The sequence below is a fragment of the Marmota flaviventris genome, chromosome 13, assembly GCF_047511675.1.
Source record: "Marmota flaviventris isolate mMarFla1 chromosome 13, mMarFla1.hap1, whole genome shotgun sequence".
Taxonomy (NCBI): domain Eukaryota; kingdom Metazoa; phylum Chordata; class Mammalia; order Rodentia; family Sciuridae; genus Marmota; species Marmota flaviventris.
This window is the reverse complement of record NC_092510.1, coordinates 14915055-14933180: the sequence shown is the minus strand read 5'-3', so window position 1 is coordinate 14933180 and position 18126 is coordinate 14915055.

Here is an 18126-nt window from a genome sequence, read left to right as displayed (position 1 = left end):
TAACATTAACCCTAAACCTAAGTCTAAAATAACACTAACCATAACCATAAAAATAACCATAACACAATCCCTAACCCAAAACCTAACCCTAAACATAACCTTACACTAACCCTAAGTTTTACCTAACCCTAAACCTAACACTAACTCTAACACTAAAACTAACCCTAATGCTAACCCTAACACTAATACTAACCCTAACATAACCCTAACCATAACAGTAAAGCTAACACTAACCATAACACTAACCCTATCCCTAACCCTAAACCTAACCCTAAACCTAACACTAACCCTAACCCTAACCATAACCCTAACACTAAATCTAACCCTATCCCTAACACTAATCCTAACACTAACTGTAACCCTAACACTAACCCTAACCCCAATTCTAATTTTATAACTAATCCTAACCCTCACTCTAACCCTAAAATTATCAATAACCCTAAACCTTACCCTTACCTAACCCTAAACCTAAACCTAAACCTAACACTAACCCTAAATTAACCCTAACTCTAATCCACAACACAAACACAAAAACTATCGCTAACCCTAACCCTAAGCCTAACCCTAAGTCTAACACTAACCCTTTTCCCTAGCCCTTACTTTTTCCCTAACACTAACACTAACCCTAACACTATACCTAAACTAAACGTAACCCTGAAACTAAACCTTATCCTAACCCTATGTTTCACTCTAACCCTCTTTCTAATCATAAAGCCCTAATTTTATATATAACCCTAACACAAATCCTCAACCTAACACTTACCCTAACACAAAACATAATTCTTATTCTAACACTAACCCAAAACCTAACCCTAATTTGAAAACTCACCCTAGCCTTGACTCGTATCCGAAACCTAACCCTAACACCAAAACTAATCTTAACCATAACTGTAACCCTAACCCTAACACTACCCTAACCCTAACCCTAACCCTAACCCTAACACTAACCCTATCCCTAATTCTAACCAAAAACCTAAAAGTATCCCTAAACCTATCCTAACACTAATACTATCCTTAAAACTAACCCTAACACTAACACTAACAAGTAACCTAATCCTAAATCTAACCCTACCCCTACCCTCACCAAAACCCTTACCATAATATAAAACCTAACCCTATCACTAAGCCTAACACTAATCCTAACCCTAACCCTAAAACTAAACTTTACCTACAAGTTACCATATAACTAACCCTAAACTTAACCCTAAGCCTCACTCTAACCCTAATCCTAAACATAAAACTAACCCTAACCCTATCCCTAACCTTAAACACAAACCATAACCCTATCCCTTACCCTAACACAAACCATATCCCTCACAGGAACACTTATTCGAACACTAATCCTAACCATAAACATAAATCTAAATCAACCCTGAAACTAGACCAATACCTAACCCTAATCCTAACCCTAAATCTAACCTGAAACATAACCCTAACCCGTAACATAAAATGAACCCTAACCCTAAACTTAACCCAAACTGGAACACTAATCTTAACTCTAAACCTAGCCCTAATCATAAACCTCTCCCTAAACCTAACACTCTCTCTAACCCTAATCCTAACACTAACAGTAAAGCTAACCCTAATCCTAACATTAACCCTAACCCTAACACTAACATGAAACCTAACCCTCACCCTAACACTAACTGAACCCCAACACTAACACTAACCCTAAACCTAACCATATCCCTAACCCTAACCCTTAAACTAACCCTAAACATAACCCTAACTCTAACCCTAACAATAACCCTAATTCTAACACTAACCCTAACTGTAATACTAACCTTGACCCTAATCCAAGCCCAACACTAAAACTAATCCTAAACCTATCCCTAATCCTAACACTAACACTAACCCTATTTTTTTCAATAACTCTAAACCTAACCTAACCCTAACCCTAACACTAACCCTAACCCTAACCCTATAACTAACACTAATCCTAACACTGACACTCACGCTAAACCTCACCATAAATGTAACCCTAACCCTAACACTTAATCTAACCCTAACATTAACACTAAACCTCAACCTAACTCTAATACTAACAGAAACATTAATCATAACAATAACACTAATTCTAACCATAACACTAACCCTAGCCCTAATCGCAAACCTACAACTAACACTAAAAATAACACTAACTGTAACTCTAACATGAACACTAAACCTAACCATAACCGTAACCCTAACACTAACCCACACTCTAACACAAACCCTAACACTAATGCTAACCGTAACACAAAACCGAACCAAACATATCCCTAACCCTTACCTAACTTTAACTCTAAACCTTAGTTAACCCTTAACCTAACCAATACCCTAACAATAATGCTAACAGTAACCCTAAACCTAACTTTAACACTAACACTAAATCCAAATTTAACTGTATAGCTAACCCTAACTGTAAACCTAACACTAATCCTAATCCTAACCATAACCCTACACCTAATAGCAAATCTAACTCTAGTCTTAACCATAACCCTAACAATAACCTTAAACCTTAACCTAACACAAACCCTAAACCTAACCCTAATCCTAACCATAACCCTAACCTAACCGTAACCCTAACCTATCCCTAACCCTAAACAAAAACCTTAACCTAACACTAACCCTAACCTTAACCCTTACCCTATCCCTAACACTAACCTAATCCTAACCCTAAACCTATCTTTAACCCTAACTCTAAACCTAACACTAACCGTAAACTTAACTATAACACTAATCCAAACACTAATGCAAAACCTAACATTAACCTTAACTCTAACACTAACCCAAATCACAACCCTAACCCTAAACCTAATCCTAACAGTAACCATAACACTAACCTTAACCTTAACCCTAACCCTAAAGCTAACCACAACACAAACTCTAACCCAAAGACTAACCCTAATCCTAACCCTAACCCTTACCCTAACACTAAACCTATCCCTAACCCTAACCCTAACACTAACACTAAACCTCACCATAAACCTAAACGTAACATTAACCCTAATCCTAACCATAAACCTACACCTTATCCTAACACTAACCCAAAACCTAAACCTAACAGGAAACCTAACCCTAACACTAGCCGTAACCATAACACTAACCCACATCCTAACAATAACCCTTACACAAACCCTAACTTTATATCTAACCCTAACGCAAACCCTAATACAAACCATACTTCTAAACCTAACCTAACGTTAACCCTATACTTTACCTAACCATAACCCTAAATTTAACCCCAACACTAAATCTAACACTAACTTTAACCCTAAACCTAACACTAATTCTAACCCCAACCATAACTTTATAATTAACACTAACCCTAACCCTAAGCCTAAACCTAACTCTAACCCTAAAACTAACCCTAACTCTAACACTAACATTAACCCTAACCCTAACACTAACACTAATCCTAATCTTAAAGTTAAACCTAAACCTAATGCTAACCTGAACCCTATTCCTAACACAAACCCTAACCCTAATTCTAACACTAACCCTAACACTAACCCTAACACAAACTCTAACACTCACCCTAAACCTAACCTGCACCATAACTCTAACCCCAACACAAACACTTACTCTAAACCTAACACTAACCCTAACACCCCAAACTTAACTGGAACCCTAAACTTAACTGTAATCTAAACTTAACTGTAAACCAAACCCTAACCCAAACCCTAACCCTAACACAAACCCTAACACTAACCCCAACCCTAACTGTAACCCTAAACTTAACTGTAACCCTAAACTTAACTGTAACCCTAAGCCTAACCCAAACCCTAACCCTAACCCTAACACTAAAACTAACTCTATACCTAAGCCTAACCCCAATCCTAACCCTAACCTTAACCCTAACAATAAATCTAACCCTAACCCAAACACTAAACTTAACCCTAAACCTTACCCTATCCCTAATCTGAACACCCACCCCTACCCTAACACTAACCCTAACGCTGACTTTAAACCTAATGTTAACCGTAATCTTAACCCTAATGCTAACAGAAACCATAACCTAACCCTAAACCTAACCCTGTCCCTATTCCTATCTATAACCCTAATACTAATTCGAACCCTTACCCTAACCCTAACACTCACTTAATCCTAACCCTAGACATAAGACTAACCCTATTTTTAAACCTAACACTAACCCTTAAAATAATTATAATCCAAAACCAAACACTAATGGTAACCCTAACCCTAACCCTACCCCTATCTCTAAACTTATCCCTTACTTTAAGTCAAACCCTCACCCTATTGCTACCCTAGTCCTAACTATAATTCTTAGCCTATGCCAAATCGTATCTCTATTACTAGTCCTAAACCTAGCCCTCATTCTAGCTCTAACCCTAACCCTAAACCTGTCTTTTATTCTGACCCTAACACTAACCCTAGATCTATACCTTACCCTAACCCTAAACCAAACTGTAACACTACATCTACTGGTAAAACTTTACCTAAACCTAACAGTAACACTAGCCCTAGACCAAACCAAATCCTAAATAGAGTCATAAATCTAGCCCTAGACTTTAACAAAAACCTATCACTAGCCCTAACAATAACCCTTAATGTAACATAAAGATTAACCTATCACTAGACCAAATGCTAGTCCTAATTGTGACCCTAAACCTAAAACTAACCCTAACTCAAAAATGACACTTAATCTAATAGAAACCCTAAATGTAAACGTTATCCTAAACCAAAACCTAACTTTAACACTAGACTTATCCATAACCCTGACCCTAAAACTAGCCATAACCATATCCCTCACTCTTATATTACCCAAAGCCCTAACATTAGCCCTAAACATCACAAAAAACCTAGCCCTTATCCTAGTCCTAAACCTAGCATTAATCATAACCCTTACCATAAACGTAGACCTAACCCTAATGCTAACACTCACCCTTGCCCTAACCAATAGCTCAAACTCCAATCCTTAGCCTAAGGATAACCCTAACCCTAAACCTAACACTAGCCCTGACTCAAAACCTAACCCTCGCCCTAGCCCTATCCCTAGCTCAAATGCGTACACTTACCCTAACACTAACCCTAAAATTAACCCTGGCACTAACCCTAACCCTAATGCTAATCCTTACCTTAACCATAGCACTAAACTTAGCTCTAACCCTATCCATTACCCTAAAGAAAAGCCTAACCCAAATGTGAACCCTAGGCCTAACAATAACCCTATTGTTAACACTAACCCGATATATTACTCTAAACCTAACTGGAAGCATTAACCTAATTCTATCCATTGCCCTGACCCTAACCTGAACCGACTGCTAATTCAATCATTAACCCTAAATCTTAACCTAAACTAAACCTTACCCGGACCCTGACTCTAATAATACACTTAGCTCTAAACTTTACCATTACCCTACACTAAACCTTAGAGTAGACAGAGTCATAACCCAACACTAAAACTAATACTATCCGTAAACCTAGACCTGACATTAGCCCTAGCTCTAATCCTAGCCCTAGCCCTAACACGAACCCTCAGCCTACCAATAAAACTAGTCTTAATTCTAACCCAAACCATAACCTTAGTCCTAACACTGATTATAACCCTCGCCCTAGACCTAAACCTAGCTATAACCCTGTCCCTTCCCCTAAACCTAATCCTAACCCTAACATTAACATTAACACTAACCCTAGGCTGAACCATAACACTAACTCTAGCACTAATCCCAGCCCTAATTTATCCCTAACCCTAAACCTACCACTAATCCTAGCCCAAAGACAAATTCGAACTCTCAACCTAGCCCTATTTCTAGTTCTAGCCTTTTCTGTTACCATAATGCTAACACTAGCCCTAAAATTAGCCCTAACTGTAGACATACCCCTAAACCTAGAAATGACCATAACAATAAATCTAAGCCTAATCTTTACCCTACCATTAGCCCTAACACTATTGCTAATCATAAAACTATCCCTAAACCTAGGTCTAGCTTTAAAACAAAACTGAGCAACAGTCCTATCCTTATCCCTACCTAACCTTAACCCTAGACCTGATATTAGCCCTATCCCTAGCCATAATCCTAGTTCTAAGCCCAGCCTTAATCCTAACCATGATCTTAACCCTATCCCTATCCCTAATTTTATCCCTTGTCCTAGCACCAAACACAGCTGTAACATTATACCTTACTCTAACACTAACGTTAACCTTAACTCTAGTCCTAAACCTAGGCCTAAACCTAACACTAACCCTAGCACTAATCCTAGCCCCAATTTAGGCCTATAACTACACCTAACCCTATCCCTATCCCTAAGACTAATTCTAACTCTTGACCTAGTCCTATGCCTAGTTCTAAACCTATCCCTTACCATAACCCCAAACCTAGCCTTATCCCTAGCCCAACCTTAGTTCTAACATTTGCCCTATTCCTAAACCTGGATCAAACCCTAACCTTAAGCCTAAATCTCACCCTAACACTATCCCTAACAGCAATATTAATTGGAAAACTAGCCCTAACCCTAATCTAGCCCTAAAAGAAAACTGAGACATAAACCTAACCCTAACCCTTAACCTAAGCCAAACACTAACCTTAAACCTAGCCCTAAACCTTCCCATAATTAGAGTGTTAAACTTAACCATAGAAGTAAGCCTGACCCTGACTCAGATCCTAACACTAACCCTAGCTCTAAACATTGCCTTAATGCTAAACCAAGAAGTGTCCCTAATCAGAAACCAAGTTCTTTCATTAGCCGTAGCCCTAGTGCTAACAAATATCCTAGCGTAATCTGAGCCCTAACCCTAGGATTAACTCTAAGACTAATCCTAATCCTAACCCTAATCCTATCCCTAATCCCTAACCCTACCTCTAATCCTATTTCTTACCCTAAGCCAAACCCTTATCCTAATGCTACCCTAGTCCTAACACTAATCCTTATCATATCCGAAACGCTAACTCTATTACTAGTCTTAATGCTAGGACTCATTCTAGCTCTAGCCCCAAACCAAACACTGACCCTTATTCTGACCCTAACCCTAACCCTAGATCTAAACCTTACACTAACCCTAAACCAACCCTAACTCTGCCCCTACCAGTAAACCTACACCTAAACCTAACAATAACACTAGCATTTGACCAAACCTAATCCTAAAAAGAGTTATAATTCTAGCCCTAACCCTAAACAAAAACCTTGAACTAGCCCGAACAATAGCCCTTAACCTAACACAAAGACTAACCCTATCCCTAGACCCAACGCTATTCCTTATTCTGGCTGTAACCCTAACCCAAAAACTGACGCTTACCCTAACACAAACCCTAGCTCTAAAACTTTTCCTAACCCAAAACCAAACCCTAACATTAGACATATCCAAAACCTAACCCTAAAACTAGCCATAACCATAATCTGAGCTCTTACATTATCCATAGCCCTAACTCTATCCATAAACATCACACAAACCTAGCCCTTATCCTAGCCCTAAACCTAGCCCTAATTGTAACCCTAACCATAACCCTAGACCTAACCCTAGCCTTAACCCTCGCCCTACTCCTAAACCTAGCTCAAACTCTAACACTTTCCTTATTCATAACACTAACCCTGACCCTAACCCTAGCCATGACTCTAACCCTAACCCTCGCCCTAGAACTAACCCTAGCTCAAACCCTAATACTTACCCTAAATCTAACCCTGACACTAACCTTAGTCCTAACACTAACCCTAGCCATAAACTTAACCTTAATCCTATCCCTAAACTTGGCTCTAACCCTGTCCATTACCCTAAAGATAAGCCTAACCCAAATGCTAACCATAGGCCTAACACTAATCCTATCGCTAACAATAACCATATCTGTTACTCTAAGCCTAACCTGAATCCTAAACCTAAACCTATCCATTATTCTAATCCTAAACTGAACCCTAAAGCTAATACAAGCCTTAACCATAAACCTTAACCTAAACCAAACAATACCCAGACACTTACCCTAATAAAACACCTATCTCTAAACCTGACCCTTACCCTAAACCTAAACCTTACATTAGACCATGCCATAACCTAACCATAAAACTACCACTTACTTTGAACCTAGACCTGATATTAGCCCTAGCCCTAATCTTAGCCCTAGCCCTAACACATACCCTCATCCTAGCACTAAACCTAGGCTTAATCTTAAACTGAACCCTAACCCTAGCCCTAAATCAAATTCTAACGTGAACTCTAGCTCTAAACTAGCTATAACCCCATCCCTTCCCATAAATCTAACCCTAACCCAAACACTAACACTAAGAATAACCCTAGCCCTAACCCTAGACCTAACCCTAACACTAGCCCTAGCACTAATCCCAGCACTAATTTAGCCCTAACCGTAAACCTACCCCTAACCCCAGCCCAAAGAAAACCTCTAATCACACCCCAGTCCTATTTTTATTTCTAACCCTATCCATTATCGTAACTCTAACACTAGCAATAACCTTAAACTTAATGCAGGCCCTAGGCCCAAACTTAGATCTTACCATAACAATAAATCTAAGCCTAAACTCCATCCTACCACTAGCCATTACACTATTGCTAATTCTAAAACTAGCCCTGAACCTAGCCCTAGCTCCAAAACAAAACTGAGATATAGCCCTAACCCTAACCTAGCCTAATGGTAATGCTAGACCTGACATTAGCCCTATCCCTAATTCTTACCCTAACCCTAACACAAAACCTAACCCTACACCTAGCCTTAATCCTAGCCCTAATACAAGTCCTATCTCTAACCCTGATCAGTAACACTGATCCTGACTCTGACCCTAACACTAACCCTATCTCCAATCATCTCCCTAAACCTAAACCTAATCTAAACACTAGACCTTGAACTAGACCTAATGCTAGCTCTAAAACTAGCCTTAATCTTAACTCTAGTTCTTACAATAGCCGTAGTCCTACCTTATCCCTAACCTAAACCAAAACCTAGCCCTAATCTGATCCCTAACCCTAGCTTTATCCTTATTCCTAACCCTAACCCTGGGTCTAACACTTAACCTAAACCTAACCCAAAAAACAAACTTTGACCTAACCCAAACCATGGCCTTAATCCTAACCATAACCCTAGCTGTAACCCTAGATCTAATCTTATTTATTACTCTAACCATTACCCTAATCACATTCTAACCCTAGACCTAACACTAACCATAGTCCTAACCTAACAAAATTCCTAACCCTAACTGAATTCTATCACTAGGCCTTACCTTAACACTATCCCTAACCATAAAGCTATCCATTACCCTAAACATAAACTGAACTCTAAACCTAACCATATCCATTACCTTAACCCTAACACGAACCCTAATGCTAATTTGAGCCCTAATCCTAAAGCTTAACCTAACACATACCCTAAACCTGATTCTGACCCTCATAATACCCTAGGTGCAAAGCCGACCCTAACACTCAACCAAAAACTTAAAATAGATCTGTCTATAAACCCAACCCTAAAACAATCCCTAACAATGACCCTAGACCTGACATTAGCCCTAGGCCTAATCCTAGCCCTAAACCTAACACAAATCTTAGCCCTAATCCTAGCATTAGGCCTAGCCTTAATTCTAACCATAAATTTAACCCTATCCCTATCCCTAATTTTATCACTTGACCTAGCCCAAAACGTAGCCTTAACATCATACCTTACCCTAACCCTTGCACTAAACTTAGGCCTAAACATAACACTAACCCTAGCACCAATCTTAGCCCTTATTTAGCCCTAAAAATAAACCTAACCCTATCCCTAAACCTAAGACTAACTTTAACACTCACCCTAGCCCTAGTCCTTGTTCTAAGCCTATCCCTCAGCATAACCCAAACTCTAGCCCTATCACTACCCCCAACCTTAGCACTAAACTTTGCCCTAGCCCTAAACATGAATCTAATTTTAACCTCAAGCCTAAAGCTCACCCTAACACTAGCCCTTATCCTAATGCTAATTGGAAAACTAGGCTAACCCTAACCTAGCCCTAAATAAACTGAGCCATAAACCTAACCCTAACCCTTAACCTAAACCAAACACTAACACTAAACCTAGCCCTAAACCTTGCTATAATTTGAATGCTAAATATAACCCTAGAAGTTACCCTGACAATGACTCAAATCCTAACACTAACCGTAGCTCTATGCATTGCCATAATGCTAACCCTAGAAATACCCTAATAAGAAACCAAGTTTTTCCTTAGCCATAGCCCTAAAGGTAACACAAATCCTACATTAATCCAAGCTCTAACCCTAGGTTTAACCCTAAGACTAACCATAACTCTAACCCTAGCCCTAAATCTATCCCTAAACGTAATCCTACATCTAAACCCATCCCTTTACCTAAGCCAAACCCTCAACCTAATGTTACCTATTCCTAACCCTAATCCTTAACCTACCCCAATCCCCAACTCTATTACTAGTCCTAACCCTAGCCCTCATTCTAGCTGTAACTCTAACCCAAACCCTGACCCTTATTCTGACTCTAACACTAATCCTAGAACTAAACCTCACACTAACCCTAAACTGGACCCTAAACCTACTTTTACAAGTAAACCTGTACCTAAAACTAACAGTAATACTAGCACTAGACCAAACTTAATCCTAAATATAGTCATAAATCTAGCACTAGCCCTAAACAAAAACCTTGCACTAGCCTTAAAATAACCCTTAACCTAACCCAAATACTAACCCTATCCCTAGAGCCAACACTATTACTAATTCTGGCCCTAACTCTAACACTAACCCTAACCTTAACCCTAACCCTAACCAATAGCCCTAATGCTAGCCATAAACACCACACAAACCTAGCCTTATCCTAGCCCTTAACCTAGCCCTAATCATAACCCTAATTGTAACCCTAGCCCTGACTCTAACCCTAACCATCTCCCTAGCCCTAACCCTAGCTCATACACTAACACTTACCCTAAACCTAACCCTGACACTAACCCTAGGCCTAAACCTAACCCTAGCCCTAATCCTAACCTTAACCCTAGCACTAAACTTAGCTCTAAACTTATCCCTTAATCTAAAGATAAGCCTAAATCAAATGCTAACCCTAGGCCTAACGCTTACCCTGTCGCTAACACTAACCCTATCCATTACTCTAAACTTAACCTTAACCCTAAACCTAACCTTCTCCATTACCTTAACTCTAACCCTAACCCTAATGCTAATTCAACCCTTAACTCTAACCCTTAAACTAAACCAAAATATACTTGACTCTGACCCTAATATTACGCCTAGCTCTAAACCTGACCCTTACCCTAAATGTAATCCTTACACTAGACCTAGCCATAACCTAACCCTAAATCTATTCCTAACCATAGCCCTAGACCTGATATTAGCTCTATCCCTAATCCTAGCCCTAGCCCTAACACAAACCCTCAAACCTAGCCCTATAGCTAGCCTTAATCATAACCAAAACGCTAACCTAACGCTAACCCTAACTGTAACTCTAGCCCTATCCCTAAATCTAGCTGTAACCCCATCCCTTTCCCTAAAACCAACCTTATCCATAACACTAACACTAAACCTAACCCTAGCCCTAATGCTAACATTAACCCTAGCACTAATCCTAGCCCTAATTCATCCCTAGCCTTAAATCCACTCCTAACCCTAGCTCTAAGACTAACTCTCACCATAGCTCTATTTCTAGTTCTAACCATATCTGTTATCATAATTGTAACACTAGCCCTAATTTTATTCCTAACCATAGCCCTACCCCTAAACCTACATATAACCATAACAATTAATATAAGATTTAACCTCACCTTAATACTAGATCCAACATTATCGCTAATCCCAAAACTAGCCCTAACCATAGCCCTAGCTCTAAAACAAAACTGAGCCATAGCCCCAACCCTAACCCTAACCTAAATGTAACCCTTGACTGACATTAGCCCTATCCCTAATTTGTACCCTAACACTTAAACAAATCCTAACCCTACAAATAGCCTTAACCCTCACCATAATTGGAGTCCTATGCCTAATCCTAAAAGTAACACTAATCCTGACTTTGACCCTAACACTAACCCTATCTCTAATCATACCCCTAAACTTAAATCTAATATAAACACTAAACCTAGTCTTAATGATAACCCTAATACAAGCCCTAATTGTAAACCTAGTTCTTACATTATCCGTACTCCTACACTATCCCTTACCTAACCTAAACCTAGCCCTATTCTGAGCCCTAACCCTATCCCCATCCCTAACATTAATCTAAACCTAACCCTAAACATAAACCTTGTCCTAACCCAAAACCTAAACCAAACCATAGCCTTATTACTAACCATAACATTAGCCCTATACCTAGATATAATTTTATCCATTACCCTAACCATAACCCTAAGCAAATTTTAACCCCAGGCCTAAACCTAACCATAACCCTAACCTAACCATAACCCTAGTCCTAAATTTAGCTTTAATTCTATCCATTACCTGAACCATAACTTTAACCAAATTCTATCCCTAGGCCTAACTCTAACCCTATGCCTTACCCTAACCCTATACATTATACTAAACCTAACCTGAACCTGAAACCTAACAATATCCATTACCCTAATCCTAATATTAATTTTAGTCCTAACCCTAAACATTAACCTAAACTATACCCTAACCCTGATTCTGACCCTAAGAATACCCCTAGCTGTGAACCTGACCTTAACACTCAACGTAACCCTTACAATACCTGGTCATAAACCTAAACTTAAAACTATTTCTAACCATAACCCCAGAACTGACATTAGCCCTCAACCTAAACCTAGCCCTAAAACTAGCACAAACCCTACCCCTAAGCCTAGCCCTAAGCCTAGCCTTAATCCTAATCTTAACCTTAACCGGAGCCCTAACCATAATTTTATCTCATGCCCTAGCCCAAAATGTAGCTGTAACATCATACCTTACCCTAACCCTAACACTAAAAATAAGCCTAGCCCTAAATCTAGGCCAAAACCTAAAACTAAACCCAGGGCTAATCCTAGCCCTAATTTAACCCTAATTCTAAACCTAATCCTATCCCTAGCCCTAAGACTAACTCTAACTATTGCCCTAGCCCTATCAAAATTTCAAAAGCTATGCTTACAATAACCTAAAACCAAGCCTAACCCTAGCCCCAATGCTGTCTTACAATCACCGTAGCCCTAAACCTGGTTGTAAAACCTAAACTTAAGCCCAAACCTCACTGTAACACTAGCCCTAAACCTAATGCTAATTGGAAAACTAGCCCTAACCCTACCCTAGCCCTAAAACAAAACTGAGCCATAATCCTAACTCTAACCCTTAAACTAAACAAAACACTAACCTTACACCTAACCCTAACCTTAGCCCTAATTTTAGTCCTAACCCTAACCATAGAAATAACGCTGACCCTTAGTCTGACCCTAACAGTACCACTAGCCCTAAACATTACCCTAACACTAACCCTATAACTAGCCCTAATCAGAAAACTAGTTCTTTTATTACCTGTAGCCTTAATGCTAACACAAATCCTAGCCCTTATCCAAACCCTGACTCTAACACTTACCCTAACTGTACCTCTAACCCTATCCCTTACCCTAAGCCAAACCCTCTCCCTAATGCTACTCTAGTCCTAAACTTAATCCCTGGCCTACCCCAAACCGTAACTCTATTACTAATTTTAAACCTAGCCCTCATTCTAGCTTTAACCCTAATCCTAACCCTGACCCTTATTCTGACCCTAACACTAACCCTAGATCTAAACCTGACCATAACCCTAAACCGAACCCTAACACTACCCCTACTGGTAAACCTATACTTAAACCTAACAGTAACACTAGCACTGGAGCAAACTTAATTCTAAATAGAGTCATAAATCTAGCCTTAGCCCTAAACAAGAACCTAGCACTAGCCCTAAACTAACCATTAACCTAATGTAAAGACTAAACCTATCACTAGACCAAACGCTAGACCTAACTGTGGCCCTAACCATAAAACTAACCCTAACCCAACAATGACCCTTAACTTAATAGAAACCGTAGCTCTAAACCTTATCCTAAATCAAAACCTAACCCTAACACTAGACTTATCCATAACCCTGACTCTAACATTATCCATAAACATATCCCTAGCTCTTACATTATCTATAGCCCTAAGTTAGCCCTAAACATCACATAAAACCTAGCCCTTTTCCTAGACCTAAACTTGGCCCTAATGATAACCCTAGCCATAACCATAGACCTAACCCTATTGCTAAAACTTGCCCTAGCTCTAACCCTAGCTCAAACTCTAATCCTTGGCCTAAAGATAACCCTAACCCTAAACCTAACCCTAGCCCTGACTCAAACCCTAACCCTCACTCTAGCCCTATCTGTAGCTCAAATGTCTACAATTACCCTAAACCTAATCCTAACAGTAACCCTACAGGAAAATTTAGCTCTAACCCTATCCATTAACCTAAAGATAAGCCTAATCCAAATGCTATCCCTAGGCCTAACAATAACCCTATCACTAACACTAACCCTATCCATTACTCTAAAACTAACCAGAACCATAAACTTAATCCTATGCATTACCCTATCCATAATCCCAACCCTAAAGCTAATTCAATCCTGAACTCGAAATTTAACCTAAACAAAACCCTACCTGGACCCTGACCCTAATAATACACTAAGCTCTAAAACAGACCCCTACCCTAAACCTAACCCTTATACTAGACATAGCCATAACCTAACACTAAAACTAATACTAACCATAAATCTAGACCAGACCTTAGCCCTAGCCTTAATCCTAGCCATAGCTCTAAAACAAACCCTCTGTTTAACCCTAAAACTAGCCTGAATCCTAACCCAAACCAAAACCTTACTCCTAACCCTAATTCTCCACCTCATCATAGACCTAAACCTAGCTATAACCCTATCCCTTCCCGTAAACCTAATCCTAACCCTAACACTAACTCTAACCCTAACACTAGGCCTAACACTAACACTAACCCTAGCGCTAATCCTAGCCCTAATTTAGCCCTAACCCTAAACCTATCCCTAACCCTAGCCCAAAGACTAATTCAAACTCTCGCCATAGCCCTATTTCTAGTTCTAACCCTATCCATTACTATAACCCTAACACTGGTCCTAACCTCAGCCCTAACCCTAGCCCTTGCCCTAAACCTAGATCCAGCTGTAACAATAAATCTAAGCCTAAACTTCACCCTAACAGTAACCCTAACACTATCACTAATCATAAATCATAAATCTAGCCCTATCCCTAGGCCTATTTCTAAAATAAAACTGAGCCATAGCCCTATCCATAACCTTAGTCTAACCTTAACCCTGACCTGATATTAGCCCTATCCCTAGCCCTAATCCTAGTTCTAAACCTAGCCTTAATCCTAATCCTAATTTTAACCCTATCCCTAACCCTAATTTTATCCCTTGTCCTAGCACTAAACATAGCTGTAACATCATATCTTACCCTAAACCTAATGCCAACCCTAATCCTAGCCCTAAACCTAGACCAAAATCTAACACTAACCCTAGCACTAATCCTAGACCTTATTTAGGCCTAACAGTAAACCTAACCTTATCCCTAATCCTAAGAATAACTCTATTACTAGTCCTATTCTACCCCTCATTCTAGCTCTAAACCTAACCCTAACTATGACCCTTATTCTGACCCTAACACTAACACTGCTGAGAGCCACAGCCAAGTCAGAATGATGCATGGCATTTTTGCCAGAATGGAGTGGTTGAGAGGTGATGCCAGCAAGCCATTGAGATGATGATAGTTATGTTAAGCTGTGTATTCAATTGTATATTAGACCCCTGTGGTCCGCCTAGGCCCAGTACTTTGGAGTTCTCAAGCTACTTTGGAGTTCTCTCCTGGATTCCTGGAGAGTTCACTTTGGTTGGGGAAGTGCCTGAGGAGGGAATTTCCAGTTGGTGTGTGGTATGTCCTGGGAGAAGCCTTTGTGGGTGGCATACACGGGAGTTCAGAAATAAAGTTTGTTCCTGCTTGAGTGTCTCATGATTTGTGCCCAGTCAGACTGTGGAATAACCCTAAGTCTAAACCTGACACTAACACTAAACTGAACCCTAACACTTCCCATACCAGTAAAACTATACTTAAACCTAACAGTAAAACTAGCACTAGAAAAAACCTAATCCTAAATATAGTCATAAATCTAGCCCTGGCACTAAACAAAAACCTAGCACTAGCCCTAACAATAACCATTAACCTAACTTAAAGACTACCCCTATCCCTAGACCCAATGCTAGTCGTAATTCTGGTACTCACCCTAAATCTTACCTTATCCCGAAAAATGACACTTAACCCTAAACAAATTCTAGCTCTAAACCTATTTCTAACCCAAAACCAAAACCTAACAATAGATATATCCATAACCTTGACCCTAAAACTAGCCATAAACATATTCCTAGCTCTTATAATTCCCATAGCCCTAATGTTAGCCCTAAACCTCACACTAAACCTAGCCCTTATCCTAGCCTTAAACCTAGCCCTAATCATAACCCTAGACTTAAGCCTAATACTACTCTCACCCGAGGCCTAAACATAGCTCAAACTCTAACCCTTACCATACAAACATAACCCTAACCCGAACCCTAGACCTGACTCTAACTCTAACCCTCGCCAATACCTAACCCTAGCTCAAATGTTCATACTTAAACTAAAACTATCCTTGACACTCACCCTAGGCATAACCCTAACACTAGCCCTAATCATTACCTTATCCCTAGACCTAACCTTAGCTCTAACACTATCCATTACCCTAAAGATGAGCCTAACTCATGTTCTAACCCTAGGCATAACACTAACCCTATCACTAACACTAACCCTATCCATTACTCTAAATCTAACCTGAACCCTAAACCTAATCCTATCCATTACCCTATCTGTAACCCTAACCCTAAAGGTAATTCAATCCTTTACCCTAAAACTTAACCTAAACCAAATCCTATCTGGACCCTGACCCTAATAATACACCTAGCTTTAAACCTTACCCTTACCTTAACCTAACCCTTAAACTAGACCTAGCCATAACCTAACCCTAAAACTAACAGTAACCATAAATCTAGACCTGACATTTGCCTTATTCCTAATCCAAGCCCTAGACCTAACACAAACCCACATCCTAACACTAAACATAGCCTTAATCCTAACCCTACCCCAACCCTAATTCTAACCCACGCCCTAGTCCTAAACCTAACTGTAAGCCCATCCCTTCCCGTAACCCTAACTCTAACCTTAGGCCTAAACCTAACACTAACCCTAGCCCTAAATCTAGGGATAATTTAGCCCTAACCCTAACTCTAGCCCTAAGACTAACTCTAACTCCTGCCCTAGCCCTGTTTCTAGTTCTAACTCTATCCTTAATAACCCTAACACTAGACCTAAACTTAGCCCTAAACCTAGATTAACCATAACAATAAATCTGAGCTTAAACCTCACCATACCAAGCACTAACACTATCACTAATCCTAAAAGTAGCCCAAGCTGTAAAACAAAACTGTGACAAAGCCTTAATGCTAACCCTAACCAAACCATAATCCTAGACTTGACATTAGTCCTATCCCTGATTCTTACCCCAACACATACACGAACCCTAAAACTATACCTAGCCTTAACCCTAGCCCTAATCAAGTCTATCTCTAACTCTGTTCAGTAACACTGATCCTGACTCTGATGGTAACACTAACTCTATCTCTTATAATCACCCTAAACCTAAACCTAATGTACACACTAGATTTAGACACAATGCTAAACTTAACACTAGCCCTAAACATAACCCTAGTTCTAACATTATCCCCAGTCCTAAATATCCCTAACCTAACTCAAAACCTAGATCTACTCAGAGCCCTAACCCTAGCTTTAACGCTAGCCCTATGCCTAATCCTAGCCCTAACACTTAACCTAAACCTAACCATAAAACTAAACCTTGTCCTAACCCAAAATCAAACCCAAACCATAGCCCTAATCCTAACCATAAACCTAGCCCTATTCCTAACTCTAATCTTATCAATTACCCTAACCATAACCCTAACCAAATTCTAACCGTAGGCCTAAACCTAACCCTATCTCTAAGCCTACACCTGTCCATTACTCTAAATCTAAATTTAACCCTAAATTTAACCGTATCCATTACCCTAACCCTAACACTAACCTTAATGCTAATTTGAGCCCTAAGCCTAATCCTTAACCTAACCCATACCCTA